Source organism: Tachysurus fulvidraco, chromosome 11, assembly GCF_022655615.1.
Source record: "Tachysurus fulvidraco isolate hzauxx_2018 chromosome 11, HZAU_PFXX_2.0, whole genome shotgun sequence".
Classification (NCBI taxonomy): domain Eukaryota; kingdom Metazoa; phylum Chordata; class Actinopteri; order Siluriformes; family Bagridae; genus Tachysurus; species Tachysurus fulvidraco.
Window position 1 is genome coordinate 8,346,400 of NC_062528.1, and position 17,193 is coordinate 8,363,592.

Here is a 17,193-nt window from a genome sequence, read left to right on the forward strand (position 1 = left end):
TTCCCCCCATATTTTTTCACTCTGTTCCTATTAGTTTTAACTGTAACCTAATTTGATAAATCCTGCATTTGCATCCTACCCCAACATGTCTGCAAAGTGCACAGCATAGAGGTGTAAGGGTAAGTACGGGGATTGGTTAAGTTTTCACAGTGATGGGTTAGATCTTATACATATCTCAAACAACTTAATGCCTTCATAGGCTATATCTCAGTTGTGCTGACACACTATACCTGTGTTAGAATGTTTAAGCTTCAGTCTGTGCATTAATATTTAAATACCTCATTAAAAGCAGACCCAGATGGCAGTAGAAGTTGTTCTACTCAAGATATTACTTGTACTAATTAAGGCTACTTTTGTACACATTGAGACAGTATAAAAATATCAAATAATGCTAGGAATCTGAATTTTATTTTGAAAATAATTGTGTCCATGTAATTGAATGCTAATTAAAACACTAGGGCTAAGTGTTTTATAAAGAAAGTAGACCGATTTTGTATTCCAGTATTGATCATGTCTATCCTAGGAACTCTATGGGCAAGGTAGGAATACATGCTGGAAACCAATCCATTATAGAACACCATACACACCCCCGTTCCGTGATTATCTGATTAAGCCACCTACTGGCATGGTTTTGGGAAGTGGAGAGAACTTCACAAATCTAAAGAAAACCCATGAAACAGACCTGGATCTTTAAGGCAAAAACACTGCCTACTGTGTTACTCTGTTGATCTGAATGCAGAACATGGGAACTTGAGAGGGTCTCATTTTGCAACCATTTTATATAACCAGTTGCATTTTAATCGTGGTCACGATACCACGATACTAGTAGTAGAGTTAACCCTGCAATGCATACATTAGGTCAGAAGAGCTCCATGACCTCATTTGCCTCTTCCATATCATCCATTTTTCATTTATGCCCCATCTTTTCTAGCATTTCTTATTGTTTGGATTAAAATCAGCAGTGGCTGTAAGTTGCCACCACAGAGAGAAGCATGATTTAAAAATCAATACAAATGCATTCTGATAAAACACATTTATTCATTTACATTTATTACAAATCACTTACAAATGAGGACATACAAGCAAAATGATATATCAAGCAGATGATAATATAAGTGCTGCTATACAAGAATTATTAACTGAATACTAGAGAAGCAAAGTGTACAGCATAAAGGTATAAGAGTAAGTAAGGGGATTAGTTAAGTTTTCACAGTGATGGGTTGGAAGTTCATTCCACCACTCAGTTTGAAGGTTCTGGATAGTGCCGCTGAGTAGGCACTTCCAGGCATCGTTCGATCACTAGCCGGTGAGGTAACATTTTCACCCTGATGGCAGTAGTTCTCTTCCTGGATGATAATACCCCAAGGGCACACTGAATGGTTTGCTGAATATGAAATCGGCATCTGTGGTAGATTCTGGACCATCAAATTAGACAGTGTTCCACTACTTTATCCAATTGTGGAAATATATTCAGGAAGAACGATGCACAGGCCATTCCATGCATTGCAGCTACTCTGGTAGCTTATGGTACCCAACACTTTACTCTGACACTTTATCTGACTACTATTTCATTTCACCTATGTGTTTCTTTATATTTACATTTACTCAACTGGCAGACACTGTCATCCAAAATGCAATAATTACATAAAAAAATAGTTAGAGGATACTCACTGAACACTTAAGAACATTTTACTAATACTGGGTAAGGCCTAGGGGGCACGGTGGCTTAGTGGGTAGCACGTTCGCCTCATACCTCTAGGGTTGGGCTTCGATTCCCGCCTCCGCCTTGTGTGTGTGGAGTTTGCATGTTCTCCCCGTGCCTTGGGGGTTTCCTCCGGGTACCCCGGTTTCCTCCCCTGGTCCAAAGACATGCATGGTAAGTTAATTGGCATCTCTGGATAATTGTCCGTAGTGTGTGAGTGAATGAGAGTGTGTGTGTGCCCTGCGATGGGTTGGCACTCCGTCCAGGGTGTATCCTGCCTTGATGCCCGATGACGCCTGAGATAGGCACAGGCTCCCTGTGACCCGAGGTAGTTCGAATAAAGCGGTAGAAAATGAGTGAGTGAGTGGGTAAGGCCTTCATGGCATGGATTCCACACAATCTTGGAAACATTAACTGTCATGTTTGTGACACCAGTTTGAGATGAATTTTCTGACATGCTGCATTATCCTGCCGGAAGAAGCCATTAGAAGATGGTAAATTGTGGCCATGAAGGGATGCACATGGTCACCAACAATACTCAAATTGGCTGTAGCGTTCAAGTGATGACTGATGGGTATTAATGGGCCCAGAGTCTGACAAGAATGCATTCCCTACACCCTTACACCACTGTCACCAGTCTGGACTGTTAACATAAGGCAGATAGGGTCAATGGATGCTGTTTGTGCCCAATTCTTAATTAACCATCTGTGTGGCTCCGCGGAAAACAAAATTCACCAGAACAGGCTGGGTTTTTCCAGTCTTGAATGGTCCATTTTTGGTGTCTATGCCCCCTGTAACATCAGCTTTCTGTTCTTGTCTGACAGAAGTGGAACATGGTCTTAATAATTGGATAGATGATTAGATGTGTTTCTAATGAATAAGTTAATATAAGTGCTGAGTGAGTGATACAGTATAGATATGTTTTTTTTTTCCCTTTCATTCGTCACCCATCTGTATGCACCTATGTTAATCAGTATAGACTCTGATTACTCATCCCTGTTGGGAATATGAAGAGACAAATGCTCTGCATGCCTCATGACACCAGCGAGATATGAGCACAGTGAATGAATAAGCCTGTACCACACAGAGATATTGACTCTATGCCAGATCCACCTTCATCCAGCTGACAGTGACATCCACACTCATGTCTCTATATACACTAGAGCAGAAACGTATTTGACCAGATCATTTTGTCCTTTGAATTATCAGACATTAAGTGCCTTTGTAGCAAATTAAAATTGTGAATTGTGCAACAGGTTTTTCATATGCTTTTAAAATTGCATTCATACTTTTGTTACAATCCCAACAACTAATGCTAGAATGTACGGTATAAATCATATTAAATGTTGCTCTGTATCTTGTACCAATCAATATATGCATGTGAACTAGCTAAGTTATGTTACTTTAAACATCCGTGTTCAATGGTGATTGTTACAGACTGACTTAAGTAGCTTACACTATTGTCCAAGCTAACTTCCATCAATATTATATACCATTTATCCTACTCAGGGTCACAGGGAACCTGTAAAATATCCAAGGGGACTAAGGGCACAAGGTGGGGAACACACTGGATGGGGGTACAATCCAATCACACACTACAGAAAATTTAGGGGGGGACATACAGATTTCATGCACAAACACACACAAGATGAAGGAAGGAATCAAACCTTCAACCCCAAAAGTGTGTGACACACATCGCAAAACAATGTCACTAGTGTTGTTCCTTAAGATTAGGTTTGAGTGCTGTTGCAAATTCAAGAAAGTGGTATAAGATTCCAGAGCATCGCCTTCGCTTGATTGACGGAGGACATTTCGCGTAAGCTGGGGTCAAAGGACATTTTACGTAAGCTGCGGTCAAAGGACATTTCGCGTAAGCTGGGGTCAAACAAAGCATGTGGCCAATATACTAATGTGATTTTTTTTTTTTGCCCACCACAAGAACCCCACCTGAAAATGTTACCTTAAGCCATCGTGCAACAACAGCAGACTTTTAAGAGTATTACTTGCCCTACTGTATCAGATAATCCTTATCAAATCTCGGATGAACTCTAACACAATGTGTGATAACTCAATCTCCGTGTCACATTATACGATTAAAAATTCCGATAGACCTGAAAAAAAAACAAAAAAAAACTTTCTGCTCATGTCATCAATACGCGTAGTCAAGGCTTGTGCAGAAAATGAGCTAGCATAAAGAGAAACATTTTTTCAAAGTGAGTTTTATGTTATAATGATGTTTCACCATTGTTCAGCTGACAGAAGCTTTCCGTCAATTTTTGCCCACCTCATTTTGGTGACTTTCACATAAATGATAGTAGCAGCTACATTTTTTGTTTGATGACTGCAGGGTCTTAAACATGCATATATTCACTTAGCACATAGCATTGAGGTGTTATTTATATTTCTATCTTTATAGTAAAATTCAAACTACATTTTGTTTTGTCTATTGGGAGCTGATCAGAGTAATCTCCTTCTTTCTTTCTTTCTTTCTTTCTTTCTTTCTTTCTTTCTTTCTTTCTTTCTTTCTTTCTTTCTTTCTCTCTCTCTCTCTCTCTCTCCCTCCCTCCCTCCCAGAACACAGTAAAAACCTGTAAGGCTGTTTTAAGACTGTTACATCTTAAAAAAAATTCACTTAGGTGTTGTTTTGTACAACACAAAGATTACCACCCAGTTTGACCAGTTCATGTTTTGGATTGTAAATCATGAACAAAAGCATGAAAAACATTTAAAAAAAATTTGTGTAGAAAAAAAAAAGCAATGACCCTAAGGTGCTGTTTGTAAGGCTTATAAGTAAGAAGAAAAGCGTTGTGATCCCCAAGCGAGCTACACAGTCAGGTCTAACAAATCGGTTAAGGCTCTAGCATATATTGCTGTGTATATTTAAAAAAAAAAAAAAAGTGCTTACGCGGGCGCGCACACACACACGCACACGCACACACGCGGGCGCGCGCGAGCATACGCGGAGCCCCCGGTTGCCTTTTTTCTTTTTTTTTGCCAGACAGTTACGCATCCCTCGCAGCTTCACGTCACGCAGACTGGAGCTTCTTCGAAAATGTACGACTTCGTATGACTGCAAACACCTCCGAATGTCGAAGATATCAGTGTAGGTGATTCTGAGTGGGAGAAAACAAGCGTCAAGCTGCGGAGCTGCTTTTTTAAGATGCTCTCTTAAAGCCGTGGTGTTGGAGGAACAGACCTCGCTGTTTAAAGCCCAGCCTTCGCATCCTGCTGTCAGTTTTCAGGTAGTCTGAGGAAGCAGAAGGAAAGAAATGATTCAGACTTTGTTGGACACAGAAAGGACAAGCGGCGTGTTTTCTACCCGGGATAGAGATTTGCCCTCACAGCGCGCCTTTGCCTCACAACGCCGGCATTTTACGGATATAACCTACGAAGGAGGGAATTTTTCTTCTCTTTTTCATTTTTTAAACTGAAGTGCCCCCCCCCCCCCTTTCCAGTAGTTCATCGCTTCATGAATTCATCAATTCACCAAATTCACCAAATTCATACCTTCACCCAGCGCCTTTCTCTCTCTCTCTCTCTCTCTCTCTCTCTCTCACTCTCTCTCTCTCTTTGGGCACGAAGAGACGCGGTGTAGCTTCTAAACAGTGTTGCAGCTCAACATCATCTTTCTCCAGGATAAACAGCATCATACAGGGAGCTCCACGAGCAGAGGAACACACAGGTAAGGTGTCTTTAAAGAGAAAATAACATTTATTATCATTTATCCTAGGTTTATTATAGAGAACGGGTTAATTCTACCGCTGCTTTAACTCTGTAGGATCTCCATTTATCCGTTTAATAGACCGGATATCAAGCATGGCGACAAGAAGTTAGTGTAAATATAGTTGTTGTGGGTTTTTTTTTCTTCTCACTATAAAGTCATTGACTTTCTTTAACAATACAACACACTCGGATAAGAAAGAGAGTCCGTTTGAATTCACTGACTCCCCGGTTCGTGTTTCTTTTTGTCGTGAAGTAGAGAAAACGCTTTCCAAAACGATTCACGAGACAAGCTTATACATGTCCGATAGAGATATAAATACCGCGTACTTGTTGAATTTGTTGACGTGAACGCGCAAAGGAACGTGCGTCTACGCGTACGCGTACGCGGCGCAACACGCAACAGCGTTATTGTCGCTGTTCATCCTTACTGAGCAAGACTGAGACAGAGAGGTTGTAAAACGACTGTTGCACGTTATTAACGATATCTCATGGCCTCGCTTTCTACTTGTGTAGGATCAAAATTGTGCTCAGGTCCAAATCACACAAATGTGTCACAGTATATATAATATAATATAATGTATACTACATTATCTACACATTTCGAATCTCCATTATATACTGATTACTAACACTCCATTTAAATAAATACCTGTTGATTTCTAAATGTCTTTCCATTAGATTTATGGATAATAATAATAATAATAATAATAATAATAATAATAATAATAATAATAATTAATGATTTATAATTAGTTCTTTTATGTATTTGATCATTATTTATAGATTATTATTATTATATTAATAATAATAGAAATAAAATAATAGTAATAAATAATAATAAACAATAATAATAATAATAATGCATTTTATCTTACTTGCAGTATTTTATCAATGAATAACCTTACACAATACAAATAAAAAATAGAAATGTTTATTTATAGTCAATGAGCTTGATGAGCATGAGTACGAGTTTGTAGCAGCTCAGCTAATGTTACTTCTGCTAGCAAACAGACCTGGCTATGGATATTTCAAGTTGTCTAAATAAAAGAAACAATTTTCACAATCCAAAGAAGGTTTATTGACCAAGCATGCTTGCACACATACAAGGAATTTTTTTCAGGCCTACAGATGCTTCAAGTACATTTGCAATTGATATAAAAAAAGTCACACCCCTGTTAAAATGGCTTTTGTAGACAGGGATGATGCACACCTTTTTATAAATGGGGGTGTGGCTGTGTTCAGAACGGACCAATCACATTCAGTGTCATAATTATCATACAGCTGTAAGCTATGAAATGATTCTGATTTACCAAATAAAGCTGTTTCTGTAGGATTTTCTTTACATCTTTTTGGTTTCCTCCAAATGCTGAAGCCATGGTTCACAAAGAGCTACCAAAGCATGCATGGTGTCTCGCTTGTTTAATTTCCAAAACGTTAGCGATACTGTAGAAAACTGTACCAACCATCACAAACAAACATAGAAAATGGACCATACTCTATGCATGTGACAACAATTTCTCATCTTTTTCACACGTCTGGGCTGTGGGGTAGTGTGGTTAGACAGAAGCCCTATATCAAAACAGATCATGTGATAAAATGTGTTACCAAAGGCAAGACCAATTTCACAAGTTATAATAATTCCATAATTCCAAAAGGTATGAATAAAGGTATTCCGATAGGTGCAAAAAAAAAGTGCACATCACCAAGAACACCAAACCAACGGTTCAGCATGGTGTTGGCAGCATCATGCTTTAGGGCTGTTTTTCATGGAAATCATGTGAATGGCTTCAAAAAACAGTCGATTTTAGTGCAAAACCTTCAGGTGTCTGCTAATAAACTGAAGATGAAAAGGAATCTCACCTTTCAACACCACAATGACCAACTGTATACATGCAAACCAACAAAGAAGTGGCTTAACCAAGAAAAGATAAAAGTTTTTGAACAACCTAGCCAGAACGTAGAGGTGAAAAAATCTGTGCGGTGACTTTAAGTGGTTGTGCACAGGAAAGCCCTTACAATTTAGTGGATTCGGGATGTTTTTGCAAGAAAGTCTTACCCAAAGCAAGTGAAAGGTGAGAGGTGTAGTAAAATCAAATGGTGCTTCAAAAGTGTATTAGTTTAGGAGTGTGCACACTTATGCAACTGGGTTTGAGTAACTATTTCATTTTTCCTTCTTTCTCTAAAAGTTTTTGAAAGATATTCACTTTATTTCTATACGTTATAACTTCACATGGTTTCTTTTTGTAAATCACAATAATCTGTCATTTTATCGGTGTTGTGTAGAATTTTTGTGTCCATTGCCAATTGTCATTCAAATTTACACGTCCTCACGTTTCCTTTTTCTCTCATATTGGCTATATGTGAAATTACATTTGACTACAAATGTAATTTGAAATTACAATTACAATTGACTACAAATCATAAACCATGCAAATTTACTGAATGCTTTACCTTTGTGCCTTCAAAGTTAGTTGCAGTCACGTGTTTGTTAAAAAGCAAAAAATGATAAATTAAAAATTAATGCATACTTTATTTCACATCATCCAGTTGGTTGCATTATTAAACATTACTGTGTCAAACAGCAACACTGCACACATTACAACCATGACGTCATAAGTCGATGATGTCATAACACCCTGTTTTTAAGAGATGGCTCTCTCTCTTATCTGAGCCATAATCTCTGTTAAAATAGATAAAAGCACTGATTTGAAGCAGCCGAATAAACATGTGTATTTTGACTGAATCTTTTTTTTTTTTTTTTTTACTTGTTTAAATGCTTTTTCAAATCCTTCTTTATAGTATTTGTAGATATAGATAAAGTATGCCTGACTCCAAATATTTTCTATAATTTCCAAATATTTTCAGAAGTAATTTCAAATAACAGCACAGGTATATAATAACACTAGTCTCCTGCTGCCGGTTTGTTTGCAAACCTTCATATTGTGATACGTGTCATGTATCATAGAAAAGAATTGTGACATGATATCTCTCACCTTGACTAGAGAAGATGGAAAAGACATGCAAATATTTCATTACATCACAATGAGAAATGGCCATGAGAAAGTGATGTTATGCTCCAAATAGGACTCAGGAGCTCTGATGTTGAATGATAATGTGGCTGGCTTGCCAGATTAGATACACTGCTTTGAGCCCAATTGCTGTCTAAAATTTACTCAGTTCAATATAATCCGGCCCCAGCTGTAACTTTGCCAAACTACATGGAAATGCCGTCTGCAGATCAGTCTATTAATATGAAACATGTTTAGTAGTTGATGAGGCGTGTGCTTATACCCTTCAAAATGCCATAAAATATTAATACATGCTCTAAATTAGGGGACTTATTTTTTTAGTCTTAATATGCTGTCAAGTTTTTTGTTTATTCCTTGAAGCCCCAAGTGGAAACCTGGAGGTCTTTTCTATTTAAAAGTTTAAATTGTTTTTCTTTCTTAATGCCTTTATACTGAAATAATTTATGCAGCCACATAATTCCTGTTTTTGGTTCATTGTTATTAGTTTTAGATTAATCAGTTTATGAAGTATAATTATAAGCTCTAGTGACATGTTTTCTATGGATAGCCTGTCTGTCTGTCTGTCTGTCTGTCTGTCTGTCTGTCTGTCTGTCTGTCTATCTATCTATCTATCTATCTATCTATCTATCTATCTATCTATCTATCTATCTATCTATCTATCTATCTATCAGCCTACCTTTAAATCGATATACATTACATGCATATGGCAAAATAAAGGTGAGTCACTGGCTATTTCCAATAGACGGTCAAAGACCTACTTATTCATGAAACACCTCAGCTAGCACTTGTGTGTGTATTAAAAAAATACAGGAAAAATAAACAGTGATTTAGGCTCATGGTATCTTAAGTCTGTTAGCCTAGTGAACAAGAGTTCATGCATTCAATGATGGAGACTTAAGCACTTTTGTACGTCGCTCTGGATAAGGGTCCTCTGCCAAATGCTGTATATGTAAAGGGAAAACTGCAGTGTGAAAAATTTCACTGCCATGGTTTGGGTCCCCTTAAAGGTCAAGACCACTGAAAATCAAGAAATTGCTCTGATTAATCACCTTTAACCTGATGAAATGTCTCTGTCCTAATGAGAGTGATCTTCCTGGATGACTATGTCACAGGACTTAAAGGCTACCTAGTGGGTTCGATTAGTATGAAGAGAATGTAAATTATGTGATACATCACCAAAGCTCACCTATGGGATAGACACCTATATAGATTTTTGTTAAACAGCTTGCTTCATTAGCCTTCATTCTTCGTTTTTGTTTTGTTTTGTTTTTAATCATCATCTGTGTTCACCATGTGGGTAGATGCATAAAAAAAGTACAAGCTTGTATAAGAAACGGTACATTTTTATACACAGGAAAATCTGCAGTGATTTTCATAATTATTTTAGCTATCATCATGCAGGCCTATAAAATAAAGCTGTCTGTAAACAGCACTGCAGAACCTGTGACAGTCTTTCCTGGCTTCTGTCTGATGGTGCTGTAGGTTAATTATCATCAGTCACTCGTTTCCTGCAATTCGTGCTCCAGTTTCTTTTTAATAGGCAGACACAGTCCCAGTTCATGTTCAGTTTATCTCTCTGCCATATAAATTTGATTTGTGTCGGTATATTTTATGGTTATTTGAGTAAACCTGGAATTGTACCCTTATTGTTGAGCATTAGTGTATGTTTGATGGCATTTTCAGTATTTTTAGAATTAAAACTTATTCATTATTTAGAGGTATCTTTTCACATATTTCTGTTTATATTATGTCTAGGTAGCCAGCTTTTATGGGCATTTTCCCACTCCCCACTCCAGAAATAAAGAATTTATCGAAAGGAGGACAATATAATTTAATAGAAGAAATGCACATTGGAATGCACATTTTCCAATGACAGTCAACTGAAATAAAATAATTAACTCCTTTTAGTTCATATGGATGCATGCAGAAATTATGTAACATACAGTAGCAAGTGTTGACAAAACATATGATTTAACATATAGCAGACGCACAAATGATGCCATTGAATTTTTTGTGAATTAAAGAATAGAACATTTAAAAACACAATTTTAATTTAAAATTGGTCAATTATGAAATTTAAATCAAAGAAAAAAAAAAGAAGTATCTGAAAAATATATTATACAATATTATAAAATTTCATCTTGGCTTTCTCTTCTACTGAAACATGCGTACAGATGATACTCGGATGGATCATTAGGCATTGCATAAACATGTTGAGTTCATGCCAGCTCGAGTGCTAAACTGTCATTAAAGTAAACAGGAGACTGAATAACAAATGCGAAGAAATTCATGTCAATATTTTTTAAAGGTTTTTCTTTTTGTTAAATGTAATTTGTAATGAAAATTGTTGTTTTAAATTAGAAAATGATACAAAACAGAATTGGTTTCACTAGTGCTCTCAGAAATCTGGACCACATTGTTGTCACAACCAGGCAGGAAGGAGACAGACCCGTATGCAGGATAGCTTCAAATGAATGGGGTTTAATAAATAATGAAGACAAAGACAGAAAAAGACGATAACTAAAGCAATACAGATGATGACATTCAACAATGACTAAACATAACGAAGGGTAAACGTAACTAATGATTCTGCGCGCCATCGGCAACGCAGCTCACTTAAATATAAAAGACCTTGATGACACAATATGGATCAGGTGTGAAGACAGGGAGGAGCAGACGAAGCCGGGGCAGACACGTGACGAGGAAGATAAACAAAGGCACGTGGACAAAAGTCCAGGCTGAGTCCTGACAAATGTATAAATGCAAAAAATACTGAAACCATTATGGCATATTTTAAATAAATGCAAATAAATTGTCATGCTTGAGAAACATATTTTTCATTTCAAGTCCCCAGGAACTTTCTTGTTGCATTCACCAGGTCTTGTTTCCCTGGGATTTAAATGTAAAGTCACACAGATTTAAAATCCCTTACTTGCCTGTAACCACAGGAAAAATTAAGAGCTTTGAACACAAATGAGACTGAGCTTAAATATCTCTTAGCTGCTATCTTGAAATCTTGTTAGACATTACAGGAAAATACTTAGTGCTGTTGGTGTCTCTAGAACAGTGTCACAAAATCAATATAAACATCTTATAAAATTCTGAACACAAAATATCAACATCATGTGCCACATAATTTAAAATATAATGTTTTTTATTCTTTTTATGTTGTGTTTTGGTTATGTTTTAAACAGCTCTATGTATGTAGTACAAGCTGTTTTTATTGTCTATTGCTAATTATGTTCAATACAATGTCTTTTGTCATTCATAAATGCTTGTGTTTCAGTCAAGTTTCAAGTATCCGATTCATTTAAATAAAAGCAGAAAAGGCCGTAAACTTTATGCATTTAATCTTGTAGCACAGTATTGATTCTACGAAGAAGGTAATATTGAATATTTATTCAAAACACCACTCTGTAGTGTGCATGAACAGCACAGCTGCTTCATTATACTTAATCCTTATTGACACAAATCAGCAAAACAGCTTCTTGTAGCTTGAGTTCAGAACATTGCAACTGCTTTCATTTTTTTTTCCTGGGCCAGACAAATATCCAACAACCTCCAGCAGCTCCGTTACCGGATCTATTCGAGTGTGCCGTTCTGTAACCAAAGGCTTTGTATTTTGAAATGTTAGCTGTTAATCATGCAAAAAATAAAATAGTATGACATACACTCACCGGCCAGTTTAATAATAGCTGCACCTGGAAACTGGCCTTTACATGCAATTATCCAATTGGCAAATGATGTGGCAGTAGCACAATGCATCAAATGATTCAGCTCCATGCCAAGAACTTCAGTTAATGTCCACATTAAACATCAGAATAGAGAGAAATGTGATTTCAATGATATTTGACTGTGACATGGTTTTTAGTGCCAGACAAGCTGGTTTGAATATTTCAAAAACCGTCTGATTTTCTGGTACTTCAATGCAAAAATAGGGTTTAAACAGAATGACAGAAAACACAAGAACTATCCCGTAAACACTGGTGCTGTGATTGTAAATGCCTTGTGAAAGAGATAGTGAGAGGAGAATAGCCAGACATGAAGGATATTGGTAAAGGTTCCACAACACTTTGGACAGTGAGGCAAAAAAACAGATAACATATGCTACAATGCCTTTTATCAGGTGAGTGCCACAGAGAGTGATGGATATGACGGGCATCATCGTAACACTGAATGGACTTTACAAACAGCAAATCATTTAAAAATGAATAGGTGCATGCTTACTGAAACTGGACAGTCTAAGATTGGAAAAAAGACCAAATGATATTTTCATCTTCACAGCTGTCCAGTGTACCTGTGCCCATCATAGCCTCAGGTTCCTGTTCTTGGCCGATCGAAGCCGAACAGTGGAAACCTGTTAGCTCAAATGATTCTCCTCTGACTTCTCTCATCAACAAGGCTTTCTGCCTGCAGAATTGTCACTCACGGGTTTTTTTTTTTACACCCGTCTGTGTAAGAAATTCTATCAGTAGTTTTTGAAATGCTAAAACCAGCCTGTCTGGCACCAACAACCATGCCAAAGTCACTGAGGTGACATTGTTCTCATTTCTGATGTTTGATGTGAACATTAACCGAGTTCTTGGCTTGTATATACAGTATATGATGTTATTAATAGAGCTTTCACAGTCCACATGGTTGACTGATAGATATGGGTATATATAAGAATATTCAAAAATCTTGTTTTAAATTGCCTTTAGTGTGTGTGAATTGTGCAGGTTTGCTGGCTGGGTGTGTATAAATGATTTCACAGTGGAATCATGTCGGTATATTTTAAACAGTGAAACACAAAGTGGTGTGATCTTAAAAGTCCTCTGATACATTGGCATTTTAAATTCCCCAGCAAGAGTAACTTTTAGTGTAAATGCAATGCAAGTGTTATTTTACATTTTGTAGATAATAGTCCTGTTTCTGGGGTGAAGTGACTTAGTGCTTAGCATGATTACATTGAAGTGCTTTTTTTAAAAAAAATTTTTTTATCCCTGCCGCTGATTTGTGTATGATGAGTTTACATGTTTTCCTCTGGGTTCTCTGGCTTACTCCACCAGGCTAATTGACCTCGCTAATTTGTTATACAGGAATAGGTATGTGAATGTAATTGAGCTCTGTAATTGGTTGACACTCCATCCATGGTGTCTCCCACCTTGTGCCTCAAGTCCCCTTCAATATTCTCCAGGTTACCTGTGACCGTGTGTAGGATAAACAGTACGGAAAATGAGTAGACGAATTGCCTTGTCATGTATCATCGGCAGTAAATGATCTACTGAACTTCTAATTAAATGTGATGTACACACTATATTGGGCCTTGTGGCTGATTGAGTTAATCCCCCACAGCTACACTTCAAAATCTAGTGCAACAACTTGGCAGACAAATGGAGGTCAATATAACAGTGAAAGGAGGACTACATCTGAAATGGGGTTTTTAAAAAGCACATACGATTGTGATTGTCAGGTGTCCATATACTTTTGGCCAAATAGTGCATGTTGTAAGTGCAAACAACACAGTCGGGACTATATTTTCTAGCTGATATAATCAATAACAGAGAGCCAGATTACAAAACAATAATAAGGCCTACCACAGATGTAGTGCCACTTTTTCTCCTTGAGCCCCACTTTCCTCTTTACCACCTCCCCCAAGTAATTATTGTCTTTTATTACCAGGAAAATAATAAAAATCTTATAATGCAGCAGAATGAGGGAGGGTGTTAAATGCAGTGACCAGTAGGAAGCATAACAGTCTAATATTCCTTGTGAGGACATGAATGGGTTCTGACAGTTGTTTTAAAAACAAAGGTAGCAAGCACTGGTATAAAATGAATGTCTAATTATAATTACCATCATGGATCAAAACCATTTCAAAACTGTTCAATTTTACACTTTATTGTAGGCCTGGTTAATATTTTTTTCTCCTTGTCTGAATTTTCTTTTTTATTCATATCTTTTTTCTCTTTGGGCAGAAATATTAGGATGTGTTTTTCTTTTATTGCTAACTGATCCTATGTACTAATGAGAGTTATGTTGGTCCCACATAGAGAGACTTTGTTTCACATTAATAAACCCTCTATTAAGCATGACAGAAAGTGAGAGAACCTCATCAGCACATTTTTCATGTGGGAAGTTCAAGAAAGCTGAACGATCCTGATTATCTCAATCTTGAACTGCCAATTTATTACAGAAAAAAAGAAAAATGCTGTTTTAGTGTATTTTTATATTCTGTTATTTAAATGCAGAAAGCAAAATGTAAAAAGGTAAATATTATTATCATTTTTTTAATTATTATATTATTAAATATGAAATTATTTGGTGTTTCCACCTTCTCCCCTTCCTCTTTTCTTATATATTTAAGATTTATTACATATATTTATATTTATGTGTGCATAAATATATAAATATATGTATAAATATATTTATATTTATGTGTACATATATTTAGATTTACATATATTTAGATTTATATATATATATATATACACAGTATATGTATAAATTAAAATTATACACATGCACACATCTATGTATGTATGTATATATGTGTGTATGTATGTATGTATGTGTGTGTGTGTATGTGTGTATGTATGTATGTATGTGTGTGTGTGTGTGTGTGTGTGTGTGTATGTATGTATGTATGTGTGTGTGTGTATGTGTGTTTGTATGTGTGTATGTATGCTAAAACTATAATTAGTAGTAGCCAATGTTTATTTGCTAAAGCTGATAGGCAAATTAAGACCTCCTCTGTGTTTTGGTATGCGTGCCTCTCGTTGAAAATTAAATTGTCGTCTCTTGTGTGAAAAAAAAAATCCTTAATGTGTAGTGAGTCTGTTAATTTTTTATTTAATCCCCTGGTAAAAGCCAATCAAACATGCAGTAAAACTTCACCCAAGGACCGGATCTGGGCTAGTAACTCCATGGCCTTGCAATAAAATGTCTAGCAAAAACAATTAAACTCCAGACTCAGCAAATTTGTTGCTGTCACAAAGACGAGGAATTATTGAATATAAACACCATGTCCTAGAGCACTGACACAGTAGTGAACACTCATAAAAAGAACATTTGTTGCAAGCTACGGCAGCAAAATGATTAGGTCTATGTCCTGATTATTTCTATGCCCATGTCTGCACAAAAACACATCGATCTTTGCTTGTATTTGAAAGTGTATTAGCTTGATATCAATCTATTGAATTCCTTCATTATTGTTTTACCACAATCATGTATTTGACTGGACTATTGACTTTCACAATACCAAGAAACACTCACTGTGCACTGTATAAAGAGCACCTGTATAACTGTTTACTCATTATTCAATCAGCCAATCATTCAAAAGCAGAATAGTGCATAGTGCTTCAGTTAATGTTCCCATCAGACATCAGGATGTGAGCTTCATGACCACAGAGACTATGGCATGGTTGTTTTTTTTTCCAGACACACTGGGTTTTGTATTTCAGAAGCTGCTGATCTCATTTTCATACACAACAGTCTCTTGAATTAAAACAAGATGGCAGAAACACCTTGCTGATGGGAGGCTACAGTGACTCAAATGAACACAAAAAATCAATCTTTACAAACTTGGTCAGCAGAAAACTGCGAATGCATAGAACAGCACACCTTGGGGTGGATGGAGCTTCACTCCTGTCTGCCAAGATCAAGGATCTAAAGAATATGTGCATCTGTCCAAATTCTGTGGCTGTTTGCTAATTGTTAAAAGTCTATCAGTGTCGCTACAGCCATATGCCTGCTGTAACTCTCAGTGTTTGAAACACGACCAGTCTGCTGATAATCGTTTTGGAGCAGAAATTAAAGAACACTGAAAAATTCTATCGATCAAGAAATTAAACAAATTGCAATATTTTCTTTTATGAACTTGTTCAAAGCTAGGAGGTCATTTATAAAGAGAAAAATCTGAACAAAAACCTCAAAGGCAGTAACAGATGCACAAGATGAACAAGGCCATCTGCCTCCATCCGGTCCTTACCCGCAGGATGTGATGAGGGCCTCTCAAAGGAAACGATGCACAGGGTTACCATTATCAATTTTTTATAACTTGCACTCTTTAGTTCTGAACAATAAAAAAAAAAAACTTGAAATACATTTAAAAAATGATTTCTTAATTGTTGGCAAGGTGAAACAATCTCTCCAGAGGCTGATTCTGATCAATGTTGAGCTAAGATTTCAGACATCAATCACAATAATGGGCATTTAATGCCTTTCAATTCTCAAAGTGCCATTTATTCAAATGGCGATCATCACAGTGCCATCACAGCAGCATCCTGTGATAGTATTTTTGTGTAATATGTCTTCAGAATGGGTCACAGGGGAGTAGACATCCTACCAAGCAATACATGGTAAGAGGTGATCACAAATACTTTGGGGAATGAAAAGACTTGTTCTTCGATGTTGGTATATGCTTAGCAGAAGACTCCAGCCCTACCTGTACTGTGTATACCTGACTATACAGTAACAGTATTGCTCCTTCTCATTACAGTGCTGAACATAACCCTCAAGTACAAATGCTCACCCAACAATTACAAAATCGGAGACAAAGCCTGCCAAAGCTTCTCATTTGGTTGGCCATGTGTGAGATATGGAAGCTGGTTGTAGGGCAGTAGGGCCTGTGGTGAGACTGTGATCCTATGTAGATTACTAGACAGATTATTCTATTCTGTTCTAATTTCATTTGAATAGCACTGTTAACCATGGACATTGTCACAAGTAGTTTTTTGGGACTATAAATGAAAAATGATG

The 17,193-nt window shown here is 36.8% G+C and overlaps 1 protein-coding gene across 1 annotated transcript in view; it reads left to right on the forward strand.

Annotated features, from left to right (window-relative positions):
• Positions 1 to 4,292: 4,292 nt before the first annotated feature.
• Positions 4,293 to 17,193, forward strand: part of grik4 (glutamate receptor, ionotropic, kainate 4) — a 369,932-nt gene continuing 357,031 nt past the window's right edge. The window contains exon 1 of the mRNA XM_027174034.2: positions 4,293 to 5,384. The gene's annotated coding sequence lies outside the window, so the exon portion shown is untranslated. The remainder of the gene's footprint in view (positions 5,385 to 17,193) is intronic.